The following is a 20599-nucleotide window of genomic DNA, read 5'->3' as shown; positions in this document are numbered from 1 at the left end:
TTGAATACAGTTCCCTGTGCTATACCATAGGACCTTGTTGTTTATCTGTTTTATATATAGTAGTTTGTATCTGCTAATCCCAAACTCCTAATTTATCTCTTCCCCCCATTCCCCTTTGGTAACCATAAGTTTGTTTTCTATGTCTGTGAGTATATTTCTGTTTTGTAAATAAGTTCACTTGTCTCAGTTTTTTAGATTCTACACATAAGTGATATGTGATAATTGTTGTTCTCTGTCTGACTTACTTCACTTAGTATGATAATCTCCAGGTCTACCCATGTTGCTGCAAATGGCATTATTATATCCTTTTCTATGGCTGGGTAGTATTCCATTGTATATGTATAACACAATTTCTTTATCCAGTCATCCGTCAGTGGACATTTAGGTTGTTTCCACATCTTGGGTACTGTAAATAGTACTGCTGTGAACATTAGGGGTTATGCATCTTTTTGAATTAGAGTTTTCTTCTTTTCCAGATATATGCCCAGGAGTGGGATTGCTGGATCATGTTGTAACTCCATTTTTAGTTTTTTAAGAAACTTTCATACTGTTCTCCATAGTGGCTGCACCAAATTACATTCCCACCAACAATGTAGGAGGGTTCCCTTTTCTCCACACCCTCTCCGGCATTTATTTGTGGGCTTTTTAATGATGGCCATTCTTACCAGTGTGAGGTGATACCTCATTGCAGTTTTGATTTGCATTTCTCTGATAATTAGCAACATTGAACATCTTTTCATGTGTCTGTTGGCTATCTGTATGTCTTCATTGGAGATATGTCTTTTTACATCTTCTCATTTTTTGATTGGCCTGTTTGAGTTTTTTTTGTTATTGAGTTGTATGAGCTGTTTGTATATTTTGGAAGTTAAGCCCTTGTCAGTCTGATCTTTTGCAAATATTTTCTCCCATTCTGTAGGTTGTCTTTTTGTTTTGTTTATGGTTTCCTTTGCTGTGCAAAAGCTTTTAAGTTTGATTAGGTCCCATTTGTTTATTTTTGCTTTTATTTCTATTGCCTTGGGAGACCGACCTAAGAAAACATTGCCGATTTATGTCAGAGAATGTTTTGCCTGTGTTCTCTTCTAGGACATTAATGGTGTCCTGTCTTATGTTTAATCCATTCCTCCTTCTTTATCAGCTCTCACTATCTAGGAGACCTTATCCACATGCTCAGTGAGTACACTTTCAACCAAATGGGAAATAAAACGACAAAGGCTGGAAATACTCTCCGAATTCTAATTTTTCACTTTTTATCTGTGTTCTAAACATGATTTCATCCAAGAGTCACTGAGCATCAAAGACCATTTGTCTTTCAAACAGAAACCGAAACGATTCTGCTATAAAAGTTGCAGAAGGCATGGTTGGTGCAGTGGATTGAGAATGGAGTACCTGATGTACTCTTTCTGGTTTTTCAACTTGATTACTGAGAGAAATGGATTGCTTCATCTATCCTCTGGTTTTTCCATTCAAATAATAAAACCCTATATCTGGACCTGGTCCTTCTAGTGGCTTGCTTGTGCCCATTCCTGAGGCAGCTTTTTTTTTTTTTTTTCCTTTCTTGTGATTTCACGGCATAGGACTTAAAATGGCTCCTAAGCAGAAGATTGATTGCTCTCTTCCAAGCTTGTAATAAATGAAAACAGTAGAATTATCTGGCCACCTCAGATGCCACACCCCATTAAAGATAGGACCAGAGTGGCCCACAGGAACTACTAGAACCATATTCTGTGAAACACAGTGTTTGTAGCTTAAGAAAAGTTAAAGCTTCTTGGATGAAATTGATGCATCTGCTAAGGCATGTTCTTCCTTGAGTCACAGCTGCTAATGAGAATGATATCATTTTTTGAGTGCTTACTGTATCAAGAATTATACATATATTATGGAATCTGATGCTCAAGACTTTAATAACTAGATGCTAGCATTATTCTTATTTTGAAGATGAGGAAAATTATCTTAAGTATGGAAAGCAATTTATTTGAGGAATTAAAGTTAAAAATTGGAAGGGCATGGATATACAGCCAGATATGTCTGACTCCAAAACTTATGAGGAAAAATTGTTATAGAACCTTTCGATTTTGGAGTTTTCAGTGAGCCATGTTTGTATCTCTGAAGTATAGCATTCAATTTTAAAACTAAGCAGATTTTACAAAGGTTATTGAATACGATAAGAAACCAGTGCTAATATAAGAAAACTGCATTCTTTATGGAATTTTCAATTGTTCTGAACTTTAGAAATTAAGTAGCTGTCAACTTTAATCTAAAATGGCTATAAATAAATACTCTGAGACAGGGTATAAAAATAGCAGTGGCTGAATAAGACTATTATTACTGATAAAAAATTTAATACAATTTTTTTACTTGGAAAAAGCTGAGTTATGTATTCAGATTTGATTCTTTTTAATGTACAATAGTAGAAGTTAAAAACAAAAACTGAGGCTGTAGTTTCCTTTCTTATGTTACGTGTCATGTAATTTATGTTTTTGCATTTAAAAATTATGCATTTTTTAAATTGAGAGAGATGATAATGACCACCTGGTCCAACACACAAATTTACAGATTAGGAAATACAAGGTTACATGGCTTGCCCAGAGTCACACAGGGATTAGTATCAGAGCCAGGACTAAAATCTTGGTCTCTGATTCCTTGACCGTTCCTCCTTAAAGTGTACATTCTATACTAAATGTTTATTGTAAGAAACTTTGGAAGTCTAACAAGTAGATGCTTTTAAAAATCACTTTTGTATTAGGACTGAAGGCTGATAATTTTAACTTATTGGTTTTAAAACAAAAATAGTTGAGTGGCTTCATAATAAAAGCTATTGAATTTATCCCATATCTTTAACTAGAAAACCAGTGCATTTTTAAAGGAAAATATAATTCTGGAAAAACCTCTCTTTGGTCATATCATTACTATTGCTTATGGGTGAGTCAAAGTTTGATACACTGATTAAGAAGCACATTTCTTCCCAAATACTTGAAACTGAACAAATAGAGAAAGAAATTAGCTTTTGATAAGGAAGCAATTGATGAGGCTAAATAAAACTATAAGGTCTTTTCCCCTACCCCCAGCTTAATTGAGATATAACTGACATAGAACATTTTGTAAGTTTAAGGTGTACGATGTGATGATTTGACATCTGTTGTGAAATGATTACCACAATAATGTTAGTTAACACATCCATCATTGCACGTAGTTACTTTTATGTGTATGTGTATGATGACAACTTTTAAGATCTACTCTCTTAGCAACTTTCAAGTATACAATACAGTATTGTTAACTATAGTCACATGTTATGCAATAGATCCCCAGACATTCATCTTATAGCTGAAAGTTTGTACCCTTTAACAACATCTCCCCATTCCCCTATCCTTCACCCCCTGGCAACCACTGTTCTACTCCCTGTTTCTGAGTTTGGTTTTTTGGAGTCCACATATAAGTGAGATCACGCAGTATTTTTCTTTCTCTCTCTAACTTATCTTACTTAGCGTAAGTTTCATCTATATTATCACAAATAGCTTGATATTCTTTCTCTTTCTCATGACAAAATAATATTCCTCTGTGTGTGTGTGTGTGTATTTATCACTTCTTTCTTTATCCATTTATCCATTAACAGACATTTATGTTGTTTCCATATTTTGGCTATTGTGTATAATGCTGCTATGAACATGAAAGGGCAGATATCTCTTAAAGATCCTGATTTCATTTCCTCTAGATATATAACCAGAAGTGGGATTGCTGAATCATATGGTAGTTTTATTTTTAAATTTTTGAAGAACTTCAAAACTATTTTCCATAGTGGTTGAACCAATGAACATTTCCACCAGCAGTTCCCTTTTCTCGACATCATCGCCAACACTTGTTGTCTTATGTCTTTTTGATAATAGCTGTCCTAACAGGTGTGAGGTGATATTGTGGTTTTGATTTGCATTTTCCTGATAATTAGTGATGTTGAACACCTTTTCATGTACCTTTTAGCTATTTCATTTACCTTTTGGTATATCTTCTTTGTAAAAATATCTTTTGAATCCTTTGCCCATTTTTAAATCAAATTGTTTTTTTGCTATTAAGTTATATGAATTCCTTATATATTTTGGATATTAACCCCTTATCAGATAGTAGTATGCAAATATTTTCTATCATTTTATAGGTTGCCTTTTCATTTTGTTGAATATTTCTTTCGCTGTGCAGAAGCTTTTTAGTTGACACAGTCCCATTTGTTTACTTTTGCTTTTGTTGCCTGTGCTTTTGATGTCATATCCAAAAAATCATTGGTAAGACTAATATCTCTTCCTATGTTTTCCTCCAGGAGTTTTATGGTTTTAGTTCTTACATTTAAGTCTTTACTCCATTTTGAGTTAATTTTTGTGAGTTCTATAAGACCCAGTGTCCAGTTTCATTCATTTGCATATGAACATCCAGTTTTCCCAACACTATTTATTGAAGAGACTGTATTTTTCCCCTTGAGTATTCTTGGCTCCTTTGTCAAATATTGGTTGACTATATATGTATAGGTTTATTTCTGACCTCTCGATTCTGTTCCATTTGTCTTATGTGTCTGTTTTTATGCCTGTACCATACTGTTTTGATTATTATAGCTTTGTTTTATAGTTTGAGATAAGAAGTATTGTATCTCCAGTTTTGTTCTTCTTTCTCAAGACCTGCCTTGGCTATTTGGGGTCTTTTATCACTCTATATGAATTTTAAGGGTTTTTTTTTTTTCTCTTACCACAAAAAATGCCACTGGAATCTTCATATGGATTACATTTAATCTATAAATGGTATAAATGGCTTTGAGTACTATGGACATTTTAACAATATTAATTCTTCCAACCCGTGAACACAAGATATCTTTCCAAACCATAGGCTTTGACTTCTCATATTCAAGTAGTTATATACCAGTCATAGGCTATTATCATTCTTCTTTGACTCCATTCTTTTTCACTTGGTTTATTTTTAAATTTAATTCAACATGGAGACATGATTAACTGCATGTGGTTTGCTAACATAAGTGTGGTCATTTCAGCAAGAAATCATACATGATTGAAGGAAACAATGAATATGCTGTAGCTATGGCCACAGGACCTTGAAATACTTAGGAAAATAATTTTTTAATATATAAGGAATTTATGCTAGGTAAAAGTTGTTTTATATTATTTTATAGAATTTCCAGTTGGAAGAGATCTTGGAAGCTATCTGTTCCAATATCCTAGTCAGCATAAATATCTTCTGTACCATTCTTGACACCTGTCAGGTACTCATTCAGCTTGAACACCTTTAATTTTGGGCATCTTATTGCTTATCAAGGTAGTCTGTTTAAGTATTGGACAGATTTCCTTGTTAGAAAGGCCTTCCTTATTTTGAGCTGAAATCTAATTCCTTATCATTCCAGTTCATTAGTTCAAATTTAATCCTCTCAAGCAGTATTCAGAGCTGATGTTCAGCCAGTTATTCCCCAGTAGAGCCATACTAGATGTTTATGGCTGGCATTCATTCAGATTGGTCAGGTATTTGTTCTACTTATTTAGGTGTCCCTTCTGACTGATTGGTGCCTGCCTGTTCCTTACTGATTGTTGATTATTTTGAATAGTACCTGTAGGTATATACATTGGCAGTGGAGTATGAGTAGGGTAAAAAGAGCACTATACTGAGAGCAAAGGGTTTAGTTATGACTCTTCTTCTTTAGGCAAATCACTTCCCTGCTTTGAGGTCCCAGTTTCCTCATCAGTCAGATGAGAATGTTCCATCAGATCAGTGATTGCTAAACTTTGTAATATGTCAAAATCACCTGGAGAGCTTGTTGAAACACATTTTCCTGGATTCTACCCCAAATGTACTGGTTCGGAGTCTTGGCAAGAAAGGAAGATCAAAGTGTGTGGCCAGAGTATATAATACAGAATGGGAAGTGGTGGGGACTGAGTTCAAGTGTGGGATTTAGCCCTTACTTTGAGAGTAAAATACTTCCAAACCATCTCATTTGGCCCAAATTAATTTTGTGCTCACTATGCAGTCCCCAGAATGTTTAATCCAAGTGGATCCAGAACAGGTATTGTAAACAAGTTGGGAAGAAGATCTCATGCACAGATGGTCTTGATTTTCCATTAAGAAAAGTCTCTTCAATATTGCTGAGCCAGCAGTTCAGGCAGGGAAAACTCTGGAATACCAGTCTCAAAGATAGTCTGGACCATAGAGAGGCAAACTAAACTTAGCATATTTTAAATTGAGGGAAAATGTATGATAATTATAGGTAGTGTGATTTTCGTTTCTAAAAGGGCCAGCATTCCCCAAATCTTTTTCTTTTCTACCATTTAGTTCCTGGAATTTCATCTTCAAAGCATAATGGCTTGAATTAAGGCCTTGATTCCTATTAAACTTATTGGCAAATATAAACACATATTTTAATGGATAGTATGGAGTAGGTAGCAGGTGTTGACTGAAAAAAAATGCACAAACTAAAAGTTGAGAATTACGTTTTATTTAGGGGCATTACTGAGAATGTCCAGGAGACAGCCTCTCAGATAGTTGGAGGAACTGCTCCAAAGAGGTCAGGAAGGAGCCAGGATATATAGCAGTTTTTGCTGGAAAAAAAAAAAAAACAAAACACTTAGCCAAACATCAAAAGATTACCACTAATCATAAAAACTGGGCATCTCAAGTCAATGACTTTAGTGCTTTTCTGTATACGAGAAGATGCGAGAGTCTGGGCTTATTGAAATTATTCCTTTACTATGCATCTTAACCATCTAGGGCCACTATCCTGTTTTTGTCCATCCTGAATCCCCTCAGGGTGCACAGTCAGGGGCAGCTACCATGGCTGATGGCTTGATGGGGGCAACATTTGTTGTTTACTGAAATAGCAAGCAATATTCTTTCTTTACTGAAATGGCAGGCAACAGCTTTTTGTCCACACAGGGTTTTCTCCTTTCAAAAATGATTTCTTTTTTGTTGTACAGGTGCGAAGTACAGTTATTCTGGGAACTTTGGAGAGAGAAGGTACATAAACAATCAATTATACTTACTAGGGCAGGGGAGTGAAAAGGCGGTCAAGACTCTCTCCAAAGTCTAATTGAAATAAAATAGCAGCGAACTCTGAATTAGTTGGGCTTATTTGCTGAGTCAGCCTAGAGAAGTAACCTAGGCAATGTTCACCACACAAGGGTGGTAACTTATTAGGCAATGGCTGGCCATCAGCCCATCTTTCCTAGCCTCCTCCTTCGAGCTGAGCAAGTCAGCAAATGAAACTAGAGACCAGAGAGATGAGAAAGAGAGCAAATTGCTTTAAAAACCCAGAAAATGATAAAGAAACAGCATTATATATTTTTTAAATTAATTAATTTATTTTTGAAAATCTTTTTTTAACACCCTTATTGTGGTATGGTTCCTGTACAGTAAACTACATGTATTTCAGATGTACACTTTGATAAATTTTGATAGATGTATACACCAATGAAACCACCACCACAATCAAGATAGCTAACACTTCCATCACTCCTCTAAGAGGTGCAATTTTCAAATTCCCAGTTTATCCCTTCCTACCCCCTTTTGCCCATGGTAACCATAAGTTTGTTCTCTGTGTCTGTGAGTCGGAACAGCATTATATTTAATGAACAGTAATTCAGAGTAGGAAGCAATGTGCTGTGAGAAAAGAATAAAAAACTGTGAGGAGAATTTAAAGTAATTAGTTCTTTCCAACTGGGAGACTCAAAGAAGACTGCATAGAATAAATGGTACATGAACTAGACCTAGAAAGATGGGTGGAAATAAGTATTTGAAGATAGGGAAGTGAATGGAAGGCATGTGAAGTGGGACTAATGTGGTATGTAAAGGCATGGGAAAGCATACAGCATATTTCCAGAGATCTGTCCATTCTGTCTAGAGTTTGAGGTGATGAATGAATGAATGAGAGAGAGATGTAGGTGATAAGACTGTAGTAATAGTTTAAGGCTAGATTGTAGTGAGTTTTGGAGGTAAGACACAGGATTAAAGTTGCAGTGGAGAGCTAGTGAGAGTATATGAGCAGGAAAATGACACGACTTCACCAGCAGTAGCTTATAGAGTGAAAACAGATTAGCGGGAGAGATCACAGAAACAGCACAACCAGGAGTACGAAGTCACAGTTGCCTGGTGGGCGGGGAGAAGGGAACAAGAAATATGCCATTCTGTCCTGAATAGAAGTCTTTCTCCCAACCTACCAACTATTCTCTTCTCTGATTTTACCTTTTTTTCCCCCACTGGATGGTAATTTCTCTAATGGTACTTTCATGCTGGTGCATTCCGTAGGGAAATGGAACCAATACCCTATCCATTATGCTGTCTCATATCTAGAGGATTTCACAGACCTCTTCTTCTTCCACATTCTTCAGACTTACGCTTTCTGAAATTTGCAACTACTGCAGCAGTTCACTGTGTAACAAGGAGCTAAAGGTTAGAAGCTAAAAGGATACTTAGAAGTGGCTTGGTAAATCTTTGTATGCTAAGATGCATTGATGCAGTGAAACTGATTAATCTCAAAGAAGAAGAAAATGTATGTCCTACTTTCCAGCCTGTGCCTGTCATGTAATAGTAGAATAAGATTTTTACAAAACATCAAAGGGCTCTTCATTCTCCTAAACCACCTACTTGCCTCTTAAAGAAGAAAAGAGCTGCTCTGAAAACATCTGCACAAAGCCCATTACTATGTGGGAAATCATTGCGATTGTGTTGTTTATAGGAAAGTTGTGACATAATTTTTGAGTAAATTCTTTTTCTCCTCCTTTCTTGCATACATCCATATCAGCAATATAGTTTGATTTCCTGCAAGGAAGGGATGGAAAACCATTTGCTCGGTGAGGTAAGTTCAAAGAAGACATTGCACACATGTGTTAGAATGGCAAAAACAAACAAACAAATAAAACAAAAAACCCTGACAATACCAATTGCTGGCAAGGATGCAGAGCAACAAGAACCATTATCTGCTCATTGATGGTGGGAACGCAAAATGGTACAGCCACTTTGGAAGATAGTTTGGCAGTTTCTTACAAAGCTGAACGTAGTCTTACTATACAGTCTGGCAATTGTGCTCCCAGATTTTTACCCAACTGATTTATAAACTTATACCCACACAAAATCTGTGCAAAATGTTTATAGCAGATTTATTAATAATCACCAAAAACTAGAGGCGACCAAGACATTCTTCAGTAGATAAATGAATAAACAAATTGGAATCTATCCATGCAATGGAATACATTCAGGAAGAAAAAAAAAATGAGCTCTGAAGTCATACAAAGACATAGATGAACAAGTTTATACTGTATAGCACAGGGACTTATATTCAATATCTTGTAGAAGCTCAAGAGTATGAAAATGAATATATGTATATTCACATGACTGAAGAATTGTGCTGTACACCAGAAATTGACACAACATTGTAAACTGACTATAACTAAATAAAAAAAGACATAGATGAATCTTACATGCATATTCTTGAGTGACATGAAGCAGTCTAAAAAGGCTACATACTATATAATTCCATTTATATGACATTTTGCCTTTGGAAAAGGCAGAACTATGTAGACAGCAAACATATCAGTGATTGCCAGTGGGGAAGGTGTTAAACAGGTGAAGCAGAGGGGATTTTTAAGGCACTGAAACTATTCCATAAGACAAAGTAATGGTGGGTACATGACATTATGCATTTGCCAAAACCCATAATACTTGACAGGACAAAAAGTAAACCTTAATGTATGCAAATTTTTTAATGCTTATTAGAAAGTTAGGGGATCCCGCAATGAAATACAGAATGTAACACAAGAATCTAATTATATTTAAAATGAATGAAATAACCTCACTTAAGTGTTAGAGGAATAAGATGCTGACCTAAATAACTTTGGGAATGAGTGGACTCTTTACTCAAAAGGAACTGTACATAAGCACTGTACTCTACTTGCTAAACATATTTCCCATAAGGGTTAACAGTTTGGAAACCACTATAGCTGTATACTGGAAATGAACAATTAAGTAAATGGATGGCAGATGGTTTCTTGTTGGAGTGTGAGGTTACAGATAAACAAGGCTAGAATAAAAACATGTGTCTGTGAATTTATACTAATATAAACAAATGATTGAATAAAGAAATAAATGGGGGAGAATAGACAAATCTCCTTGTGGAAGATTTATCTAGATATTCTGCTGTTGTAATGGAGTATTAGAGCTGGAGATCTTAGTATGAACTCATTTGCCTTAATATAGGTAAAGATAGATACATGTAGAAATATTTATAGATATGTGTATTAACATGGGTTAGTATATACACATAATTTTTCTTGCTTTGTCAGCTGAGAGGGCCTAAAACAAATGCTTCCCCAGTAGCAATGGGCATACCTAGCACCCAGATCTTTGTTTCTGATGCCATTCTCCAATAAAAGGAACCACAGATTTTTGGAGAAATGACTGATTCTTGGACTGGGGCAGGAAATACACATCTTTTAGTGCCAGAGCATCTTCTAGTGTCAGAAAGCAAAGCAGATATCAAACAAAACAAAACCACAATGATGGAGATATGTCAAAGGGGCAGAGAAGCCAACTGAAACAATTTGTGCAGTGAAATAAAGTAGTATCAGATTATAACACAAATGATAAAAACATGAGTCTGTGAATTTATACTAATATAAACAAATGATTGAGTAAAGAAATACATGGGGGAGAATAGACAAATCTCCTTGTGGAAGATTTATCTAGATATTCTGCTCTCAAGGAGGTGGAGCAAAATGGGGGTTGTGCATAGTGATTTCCTTCCAAAGTATGGAGTACGGAAAGTGGGGGAAACAGTAAATTTACAGTGGAGAAATCTGACAAACACTACCTCAGCCAGGTGATCCAAATTAACATCATCAGTCATGAGACAGGTGGAGAGCATGTACCCTTGATATGATGTGATGAGGATGGTTTACCTCTGTGATCTTCCTCCCTAAAACTCACAACCTCAGTTGAATCAGGAGAAAAACATCAGAAAAACACCAACTAAGGGACATTCTACAAAACGCCTGATCAAAAAGGTCAAGGTCTTCAAAAACAAGGAAAGTCTGAGGAACTGTCACTGCCAAGAGAGCGTTAAGGAGACAGGTCAGCTAAATGCAATGCAGTGTCCTGACAGAATCTGGAACACACAAAGAACAGTAGGTAAAAACTAAGGAAATCTTTGTAAAGTATGAACTTTAGTTAATAATAATGTAGCAATATTGGTTCATTAATTGTGGCAGGTATACCCTATTGTAAGATGTTAAAATGGGTGAAACTGTGGAGGGGGTACTAAATAACTTTGTGATTGCTCTAATAATTCTACAAATCTAGAACTGTTCTAATAGAAGAAATTTGACTAAAAAGGGACATAGCAGCAGTTTGAGGTTATTAAACTCAATCTATTCTTAATCATTAATAAGGTGTTCAACTAAGGCTCAGAATTTGTTGACTTCCCTCTCTGCCTATATTTCCCCCTTCCTTCTAGATCCCCTTCATCTGAGTTATTTTCTTAGTCTTTTTTTAGGCTATTTAGGGAGGATGTGCTCGAGCTAAGAATCAAAAATGCTCAGTTGTGAATAGCAACCCTTTGCTGCAAGAAACCACCCGTAAGGGCTGATTGTCACTTCTGTATGGCGCTTGCATTCAGCCTGAGCAGGGAAATTAAACCACTGCAAACCCCAGATGAGGAAGGAAGGAGGCAAAGGAAGCCGGATGTTTTGGTTTTCTTTGAGCATCTGTCATTCTGAAGCCAATGTCAGACCTTAGCCAGTTGATGAGCATTGTACTCGGTCATCTCAGGTGCTCCTTGGAGTGACATCATAGGAAACTTAGATGAATTCTCCAACTGTGGGAAAATGTTATCTGGCTTATTTTAAAGGATGACGATGTAAAAGCTTTCAGTGCACATTGGGTTCACGTGCTCTCTGAAGTCTCACCTAAAGGGAACACCCAAATGTTGTAACTTCTGCAAGGACACTAATGGTACCCCTGCACGGGTGCTAGAGAGCACAGAATGGTGCTCACCTTGTCAGAGAGAGGTTTCTGTCTCAGGTAAAGAATAGGTCTAGCCTCTTCAAAGAAAAGTTCACTAAGTCTATGAATTCGTTAAATCACCAGAAGGTGCAACATTACAGGACTCTTTGAACCAATATCAAAGTCAATGGCAGAGAGAAATGTAGTGTTGGGAGAAGCAACAACCACTAAAGAATATGGAGGCATCTCCCTCCTTTGATTCATGAAACAAGTCTCTGCACAAAAGAAGTCCAAAGGACTGTAGCATTTAACAAGTGAGAAAACTAGTACTTATTTGAGAGGAGAAAATGTATCCTGCTAAATGGAACTTTGATAAAGAAAAATCAGGACTTTAAAATATTTCAAACTCAGAACTTGATAAAATATATTGCATACTGTGCTGATAATTTAAAGCATGTATTTTCCTTTATCCTAAGGCTCTTTAAATCCCCAGCAGCACTCCTTAACCTCCTGCCATTACCTGTTTTAATACTTGATGAGTTACAAGCATTGTCCTTTCCTTTTTCTTTCTGGATTGCTGATTCTGCTGGTTATTTACCTCTTTCATGTTCCCCTAGTCTCTTCTCTGTTCTGCCCAGTGTTTATATTTAGAACTAAGCTAGTACCATCTACAAAGTGGTAGGAAACCTGACTCCAAAATCCACATGCATTGACCCTCGGAGCTTGAGAAAGGAGAGTTTGTTGATACGATTTGGGTACATTTTTGTCTAGTGGATTTAATGAAGCTGTTGGGATTTTGTTTCATATCTCTAGAAATTCTAAAGTATTTTGTTGACTATGAATATATTTAAGCGCCATAGTTTGAGTATTAGCATTTTGTCAGAAAATTAGCATTTTTCTTTAAATATACCATTTCAAATTATATAGAATGTCGCTCTTTACCCTTCTTTGTGATCCTTGTATTTTGTTTTCATTTTATCTTTTCCAGGGAGTATATCTCTTAGGTTATAATGAAAGTCAAGGCAAAATGTGATTCAAAATACATACATTCAATTGCAGGAAATATAATGTGAATAACTCTGTCCTGCCCACACTACAGAAGAACTAGCAAAGTCTATTATGCCAGTGTATTGACTTTCTCCTCTACAAGCTCTGCAGTTCAATTCCAAGATCTAGAGATTTAGAGCTACACCATGTCTGTGCTCATACAGCAGAAATACAGCAGCATGACTGAGTCAGTGTTTTAGATAACCAGTGCTTTATATGGACAAGTATTGCTAACATAACTAAAACCATAACATTAACAACCAATTGCTGTAAATGGCTCAGTTAAATAATGGAGATTATGGGGCCATGTCTTTTAGGGAGTAATAGTGGTTAATGGAAAAGGATTCTCAGAATCTTCTGTTGGATATTATTCACTTCCCTGATTCTGGACAGACACTAGATTCATTCCCTTTCCTTTCCTGCTTCTTCTGCCGCCTTCTTTCCCTTCTATTCCATATAGAAATATATACCATACTCCTCCCGTGGGATATATATATGTATATTTATATATATATTTCTTTTTAGTATACTAAATGTATATATTTATATAAATATATATATTATATATAAATATACCATACTACTCCTTTGGGGGTATGGAGATAGGTATGGATATGAATATGGATATAGATATGGGTATAGATGTGGATATAGATACAGATCTCCCAAGGGAGAGGTGCAGTTGAGGTTGGTGGTAGGGAGGAAGGGAGGGAGAGAGGAATGGAATTCTCCTCTTAGGCCATTTGCAAATGGCGGGGAGAAACGATAAGCTTTTCTTGATCAAAGCCTTAATCCATTTTATAGACTTACCTATATTGCCAGGACTATAGATCAAACTTTTTTTTTTTTTTGCACTTTTCAAAGCGTTTTATGGGGTAAGAGGTGATAGGCACTAGTAGTTGCGCCAAAATTATTTTTATAAGGAAACAGCTTGGTTTCTTTCTCTCTTATGATACTTTATACATTCTGGGTGATTGCACACTAACCCGGCTAAATGCTGTACCTCTCCTAATGCTTTAAGCTCCTAGATGGTGGTGACAGTGTTTGATTCCCGTTTTATCCCTTGTGGTATGTAACACAGTACCTGGCACAAAGCGAGTACTCTGTAGATGCTTCTTGAGTAAATGAATCCTAGAGAGTGGAGAACTGTAAGACAACTTTTTAATTTTGTACCAGACTGTAGTCCTTGAGGTGTGTTACCTGGGTTCTGTATACATTTCAAAATGAGTCAAAAAGGTGAAAACTTACCCTCATTAGTCATAAAGGTTTATGTTGGCACCACTTAGTTCCTATGGTTACATCTCTAAGAAATTATAAAATAGGCACTTCAAGGGTTTGGGAACAGGAACAAATTGGCTGTTATAGAATTCATGAATGCTAATAACTCATTTACTTATAATGCTTACAATTAATTGGTTTAAAATCATCTACTGCAGTCTTAAAATGAATAGGATATTTAAAGGTCACCATTGCTCTTGGCTCTCATTTAAAACTCTAATCAAACAAAAATACATTGTGGATATCAATTAAAACATTTGAAATTATTCTCTAGCTAAACTTGGCATAGAATAGTAAATGATGTATTCACTTGTTGTCGTTTAAGTGTTGTGATCTATACTCTGTGATTAAGTTATTATAAAACAGTAATTTCCAAGGTTTTGGATGATGAGGGATATGCCCATCATTTATGAAATGAAGTAGAATGAATTACGTACACACTAAGGTAATTTCTTGTTGAAAGTTTAGCAACTAATCTTCACTTTTTTTCTTTCCCTGGAAATGCCAATTGCTATCATGTGCTAAACCATGTTTAACGCTAAAGATATGAGATTCAATTAGAAAGTCCTTTTATCAATGGCAGATGCAGCATCCAACAATAAATCTGTTTTGTAGCAATAATAACTTGAACATTGAGTACCATATTCAATATAATCTTTAGTAGTAATACTAATGCTTTCATCATCATAATAAACCACTCACAGCCTCTTTGACCTTCAGCTTTTACATTGTAAAATTGTGATGATCTTTTGAGTTTACAGAAGGAATAAGAGAAACAGATAAATATTTTCACAGGTTCCAAATCTCAAGTTCTGTGGTAGACAAGCTGTGTGCTCACTGTCCACAGTATTTCCAGGAACATAATTTAGGGCTGCTAAGTCAGTAGGAACACATGGTTCAACTGTTCTTGAATTATTTAAATAAAAGAAAATATTAGAAATCTGGCACATGTTTATTATTTACTGCCCACAAAAACCTGACCGTGATTCAGTGATTCAAAAGAAGTTGAGTAGTCTTAGAGACCTATATCTAGACTGGAAAAGACCCATGAATATTTAAAAGTAATCAGAGGTCAACTTGAGGACAATGACTGGGAAACTTCTTACAGGATGATGTTCCCTTACATGAGGTAAAACTGAGAAGACACAGCAAGTTGATTTCCTGAAGCTAGGAGTCCAGTGAACTTCATTCCTCATAAAGAGCCACTTAATTGGCTTGGATGCCAATGTTCTTCCTGAGAAGGGGAGGGGACACCTCGTAGTCATCCATTAGCCAATTTGAAAAAGGTCATGTAAAAGAAATGCTGATAATATGCACTTGAAATAGGGAAACATATATGTCTGGGGAAATGTTTTATGCTCTAAAAAGGAGTCTAGGAGTGTGAAATATTAACTCCCTCTCTCTGGTCAAGTCATGAACTTTAAACTTTGTTTCTCTAAATAATAACATGTAATGATGTCTTAATATAGAGGCTAATTTCCTCTTTTTTTAAATTGAAGTATAGTTGATCAACAGTGTTCTGTTAGTTTCTGATATACAGCATATTCAGTTATATATATATATTCTATTTCATATTTTTTTCATTATAGTTTACTATAAGGTATGGAATATAGTTCCCTGTGCTATACAGGAGGACCTTGTTGTTTATCTGTTCTGTATATAGTATTGTGTATCTGCTAATCACAAACCCCAAACTCCCAATTTATCCCTCCCCACCCTTTTCCCCTTTGGTAACTGTAACTTTGTTTTCTATGTCTGTGAGTCTGTTTCTATTTTGTAAACAAATTCATTTGTGTCATTTCTTTTTAGATTCCACATAAAAGTGATATCATCTGATATTTGTCTTTCTCTGTCTGATTTACTTTACTTTGTATGATAATCTCTTAAGTCCATCCATGTTACTGCAAATGGCATTATTTCATTCTTTTTTATGGCCAAGTAGTATTCTATTATATAACTAATTTTCTCTTTATCATCTAACCAGTGAATGATTAGACTTTATCATCTTAATTTAAACTCACGTAATACTACCTAGCATTTATTTATCCCTTACCAAACACCTAGCACATGTATTAATTCTTTTAATCCTCACAGCAGCTCTGTGGGATAGGTGCTATTATTATCATCCCCATTTTACAGATGAGGAAACTGAGGATCATAAAGTTTACCTTCCCCAAGACTACAGAGTCAGTAATTGATAGAGTCTGGATTCCAATTCAGTCAGTGTGGCTGGAGCCAATGCTGTTCAACACCATGCTAGATTCCCTCCTTTGAACATTTGCTTAAATATAATGCTAACCAAAGGTGATACTGAGTTAAAGCTTTGGCTTTTGAAGATCACTGACTCTGACCTTGGATAGGTTACTTAATTGTTCTGACCCTCGGTCTCTGCAACTGTGTGATGAGGTAATGATACAGTTCCTATGCTTACAGTGCAGTTTGGAGGATTATAGGAAATATATGTAAAGTACCTAGCATTGCACTCAATACCTACTGCTGCTGCTGATGGTGATAGTGGTACCTCCTTCCTCCAGGACCTCCTACTCAAAGCTTAACATGATCACACACAGAGACATACAAGGACAGATAAGTGACTCAGTAGGCTTTGGATGATATATTTGAAGGGGTCAAGCCTGAGGTAAGACAGGCTTGAGGCGGAGGTGATTCCCTTGGGCTATCTATCTGCCTTGCAGCATCAGAAAGAGGCAGATAGGGTAAGGAAGAGGCCTAACAAAGTTTATTAATCCCAGGTCTACCAGTGTGCTGAGAACTTTGTCTTTCTAAGGTTTATGCCAGAGCAAGGGAGAAATTGGCAGTAAGATTATTGGATGTGTCTTTGAACCTATAAATCTGAAGTTATGATTTCAAGAGTAAGCATTTTCTTGGGAAAGCTCATTTGTATTTTAAAATGTGCTGAAAATTCATAGAAATATATTAGAAATGATTTAAGAGACTAAAATTATAAACAGTAACAGAAAATAATTATGATAATGATATTCCCAAAGTCTTTAGGTAATCTTTTGCTTTAGAAATGATTTTTGAGTATTTATAGTATTCTGTAGAAAAATGATATTTTTAAAAAGCACTTTAGTTAAATAACTAGGCCATTATAGCAATCTTACATCTTAGTACTTTATGATGACTAGGTTAATATGTTGATAAAACATCTGTATGAAAAAACCCAGATGTAAAATACCCATATATTTAGCAACACCCAGATAATCTGCTAAATTTGGTATTTGTTTTGTGGTTTATATGTCACAGCAGGCTTTATACTTCACACAAACTGATTTCTAGTGATTGTTTTCTTCTAGATAAGTTAAGAATTTGGAAAACTAAATATATCTACATCCCCCAACCACTAAAACCACTATTTTAAAAAGCCTTTTCAATTATTTCAAAAAAGAAAAACTACTAAATATATTTTATTTATTTTATTCCTCTTGAATGAATTTCTTAAAAGACCTTTTGTTGACTATAAATAGAAACAAATGAAAATCTCAATAATAATATTTGGTAAAACATTTAGCTGTATCGGTCAATTGGTCAATGAAATTTATTGAATTCGCTTTGTAGCACCAAAGACAGAAATAAACTCTGAGAAGAGACGCAAAAGAAGCCGAAGGTATAGAATTATGTTTTGAGCTGTAGTTCTTACACTTTACCATTTATAAGGATAACTTAGGAAGCTTGTTTAAAATAGAAATTCTTGAATCCTCCCTCCTAGAAATGTAGATGTATTAGGTTTTGAGTAAAGCCCAGCAATCTGCATTTCCAATAATCTTCCCAAGATGATTCTGATGCAGGTGATCCTTGATAAACTACTTTTAACTCAAGAGATAGACAGTATTCATGCATAGTGGTTTTCAATATCAGCAGTGCACTGGAATCTTCTGGGGAGATTTAAAAATGCAGATGCCAAATTATATGGGAGGAACACTGGCCTAGTATGTGCTAAGACTGCTCCTATCCCCTCTGTTAAATCTCTTGTTCACCTCTTACTGAATTTACTCCCAATGCTAGATTAGATAAGATCTTTGAAAATTTAAACTCAGCTCCATTTCATGCAAAGCACATGCCCTTTACTGCTTTACCAGTTTTTCTCAAAGTGTAAACCATGGTCCAACTGTATCAGAATTATCTGGGTAGCTTCTTGAAAAGGCTCTATCCCCAGAGATTTTGATTCAGTAGATTTTGGATGGAGCCAAATATACACTTGTAAAAGGTACGCTTAGATATTTAACATCCAAGTGGATCATTAGCTATACTGAGAAATAATGATTTTTAACCCCCAGAAAATGCCTCTGTCACCTCTACTGTAACATCTCCAGTAATTATAAAACTTGTGAATTCCTCAGGTAGCAAATTCCTCTTCTGAATAGTTCTGGTTTCAAAATTCTTCCTTAAAATCTACCTCCTAGAGATTTCAACCTGTTGAGCTCTTTTCTCCTCCCCAGAGCTACTTCTCCAGTGCCCACCATCCCCACCCTCCACTCCTAATACATTTTTTCTTCTGCAAACTAAACATCCCTTATCTTCATGTGAGGTGGACTAGAGGTTGATATTATTCGTCAAGGTGCATTTTATCCACCATCTACACCACAGTCATGTGGAAGGACTTACTAAGATTCAACTTCTGGGCTCTACTCTAAACCTCTTGAATTAGACTCTCTGGTGTAGAGTCCTAGGTACCTACTATTTCAGTAAGCCCCCTAAGTGATTCTGATGACAGTAGGTCATGGACCACCCCTTGAGAACCAGTGCTATGGAGGTTATATGTATGGTATTTCAATGGAGATGGAACTGAGTTAAAATCCTAGCTCTGCCATTTACTTCCTGTATCAGGCCCTGAACAGACCTCATGTGTCAGGGTCCTTCAATCTGTACCCCAGTCCATTCTGCTCTGTTAGAATATTCTTTCCTGTGCATACTCAGGGCATTCTTCTCTGACCCTGGGCAGGGAAAACATCCTCAGTATGTATTACTATTCCCATGATTCTGTTTCTGTCCGTATCCATTTGTCCAGTTGTTTTATTTACTCTTCCCTCTAGTCTCCTGTCTTGTAATGGTTGCCAGTTCTCCTCCTGAGTCATGTTTGCTGAATGACTTGGATTCATTGTTCTAAATAATCTGAGACCCAAGTATTGATGGCTTTGTTTTAGGGTTACCCCATTTACAATGCTTTCAGAACAGCCACAACTGCAGTGTATGAGACTCACTGGCAAATATCTTTGCAGACATTATAACTCTCCAGCCCTGTATCCATTGCTTCTTTGTGCTCCAGAATTGCCAGCTCCTCATACCCAACCCCATAGCCACAGAAGACATCATAGTTCTTGCAAATAGAGGATGTGAGATCAGGGAAGACTTCGTAGAGAAGGTTGTATTTGAGCTGTGCTATGAAGAATGGTCAGGATCCCCTGTCACTGATGGAGGGGAAGGACAGACCAGAAAGAAGCAACAATATGAATAAAAGCATGAATACTGTACGGCAATGGTTCTTAAAATGTAATCTCCAGACTAGTAGCATCAACATCATCTGAAAACTGATTGAAAATGCAGAGTCTCAGGCCCCACCACAGCCTTAATTAATCAGAAACCCTGGGGGTAGGTTCCATGAATCTGTGTTTAACAGGCCTCCAAGTGATTCTAATGTACACTGAAGTTTGAAAGCCATTGCTACAGGGTATGAGATCTGAGACTTGGTATAGCTGGGTTCAAATCCTGGATGCCGTCATTTGGTAGCTCTCCTTACGGAATCTACCCCTCTTGCCTGCTCCTGTTCTTACCCCCTTCACACATCTTCTCCCTTGCTACCAATGGTAGTGGTCTACTGGGCAGCCATTTTTTCTCTTTTTTCCTACCAGCCCTCTGTCTTAAAATGACTGCCAATATGCCTTGTCAAACAGAGTTCCTTAATGATTGGAATTCACTGCTCTGACCAGTTAGAGGGTTGGTATTGGTTCCACTGTTACAGATTTAATTAATTGATAGCCTGTGCATGCACAGGTTCAAATTTCTATTTTAAGGAAAAGCTTGGCTATTTCATTTTCTTTTGCTATGCACTACCACTCTTTAGTACAGTGGTACTTGTACATTACTGTGCATCAAGACCACTCAGGAAACTAGTTTGAAATCACCCAGATTCCTTGCTCTAACCCACACTCCCCACCCAAGATTCTGAATCAGTGGGTTTGAGGTGGGGCCCAGGAATGTGTATTTTTGACAAGAACACCAGGCCACATTGATGCAGAAGTCTATGGATCACAATCTGAGAAACACAGATCTAGGAGCTTATAATGTAATGAAG

Source organism: Camelus dromedarius, chromosome X, assembly GCF_036321535.1.
Source record: "Camelus dromedarius isolate mCamDro1 chromosome X, mCamDro1.pat, whole genome shotgun sequence".
NCBI classification, from domain to species: domain Eukaryota; kingdom Metazoa; phylum Chordata; class Mammalia; order Artiodactyla; family Camelidae; genus Camelus; species Camelus dromedarius.
The sequence above is the reverse complement of the archived record's forward strand: the minus strand, read 5'-3'. Positions refer to the sequence as shown.